The following is a 2,374-nucleotide window of genomic DNA, read 5'->3' on the forward strand; positions in this document are numbered from 1 at the left end:
TCAGGGACCTCTTTGATCACCATCAGACCCAGTTCCTGTTTACACTGCAAGGATGGGGCTGTTGGGTTTTGGGGATGGCGTGAGTCTATTGCCAAGCAACTGCTAGGGTTGTCTGAATCTTATAATGCAACAGAAATGTTAGCTGGGATTGGATCAAATTCTCAAGCCTTATTAAATGACAGGTGCCCAAATTCATTATTAGGAGACCCAGACTATAAGAAATGCTAAGGAAGTTCTTCAAACTGAAGGGAAATGGCATCGGGTGGAAGCTTGGGTCTATGGGGAAGGAATGTTTAGAATTTTTTCTCTCTTCTTAATTTCTTTAAAGACAAATAACTATTTAAACTAAAACTGGCCTTTTGAGCCACGCTTCTCTTGCTCAGGCCCGCTTCCACTTCTGGAAGTGTACTTTCCCTTCTAATAAAGCTTTTCTTTTCTGCTGGGGCGGGCGGGGGGGGAAGATAAACTAAAACTGACAACAATGTATTGTTTAGTTTTATAACAAGTGGAGGAGGCTACTAATGGAATTATACTGTTATAAAGTTCTTAGACTATATATGGAGAGGTATAATATTAATTCAGGGAAAACTGGGATAAGGGAAGGATTCATATTGTAATGTTTAGAGCAACCACCAAAAAAAGTACATCTAAAAACCTAATGGAGAACATGAAATAAAATTTAAAAATATTCTCAATCCAAAAGAAGTCAGGAATAAAGGACACGAGTACTGATAGAAAAAAATAACAAGATGATAGACAAACGACTACAGTTGACCCTTGAACAATACAGGGGTCAGAGGAGTCGACCTCCACACAGTTCAAAATCCATGTACGATTTTTGACTCCCCAAAAACTTAACTACTAATAGCTTACTGTTGACCGGAAGCCTTACTGATAGCATAAACAGTCAATTAACACATATTTTGTATGTTGTATATTGTAGTCTTACGATAAAGTAAGCTAGAGAAAAGGTAATGTTATTAAGAATCATTAAAAAGAAAAAATACATTTACAGAACTATATGTATTTATTGAAAACATCTGCATATAAGTAGAGCCACACAGTTCAAACCAGTGTTGCTAAAAGGGTCAACTGTATATCAGTAATTACACTAAATGTAAATGGATTAAACACTCCAATTAAGGCAGAGATTGTCAGAATGCATTAGAAAAGTAGAGTCCAACTCAATGCTGTCTAAAAAAATCTACTTAATATACAAAGACGAGTTAAAAGTAAAGGGGTAAAAAGATATAATATGTAAATACTAATCATAAAAAATCTGGAATGGACAAACTCATATCAGACAACGTAAACTTTAAGGCAAGAAATACTACCAGAGATAAAGAGGATTATTATATAATGATAAAAGGGTCAAGTAATCATTAAGTGCTGACAATCCTAAATGCGTATGCTCCTAATGACACAGTTTCAAAATATATGAAGCAAAGATTTAACAGAACTAAAGGGTAAATAAATAATCCAAAATTACAATTGTCGATTTTAACATCCTATTTCTGTAATGACAGAACCAGTACAGAAAAAGTCAGGAAAGATATGGAAGATCTAAGTAAGATCATTCTCCAACTTGACTTAATTGATATTCAATAAATTCTATAAAAATGCCACCCAAAACAGCAAAATAAATTTTTGGTGCCCTTTGCAAGCAGCAGATAATGGTAATTTTTGTTTTTAAAAGTGACCCATAAAAATGTTTTACAGTATGAATATATACCATGGAACATAACTCAGTGATAAAAAGAAATGAAGTACTGATACATACAACAACTTGGCTGAATAGCTACAAAATTTTGTGCTTAGTGGGGAAAAATAGCGAAACCCTAAAGAATCAATCAGTATTGATTCTACTAATACAGCATTTTTTAAATGACAAAATTTTAAAACTGGAGGACAGAGCAGTAGTAGCGGAGGCATTTATAAAAGGACATTATGTGATGTTGGAACTGTTTAATATTTTGACCATGATGATAGACACATAAACCTACGCAGGTGATTAAATTACATAGAACTTAATATGTATGTAGACACACATAAAAAGAGAACAAGTAAAATGGGGAAATCTGAATAAGATCAATCAATTGTATCAATGTCAGTATCCTGTTTGTGATATCATACTATAGCTTTCCGAAATGTTACCACTGGAGGAAACTGAGTAGAGGGTAAAGTGATGTCTCTGTGTTATTCCCTTCAACTGGGGTTTATTTTAAAATGCCACAAAGACAACAACGAAAAGGAGTGAAGTGGGTAAGATAGATTTGTAAAATATCAATAGCTGTCGAAGTGGGTATGCCTGAATCTTTCCAAGTGTTTAAAAATGTTCATAGTCCCACTGTTAAAACCCTAATGAACCTGGATG

Source organism: Pteropus medius, unplaced genomic scaffold (assembly GCF_902729225.1).
Source record: "Pteropus medius unplaced genomic scaffold, Ma_sr-lr_union100, whole genome shotgun sequence".
Taxonomy (NCBI): domain Eukaryota; kingdom Metazoa; phylum Chordata; class Mammalia; order Chiroptera; family Pteropodidae; genus Pteropus; species Pteropus medius.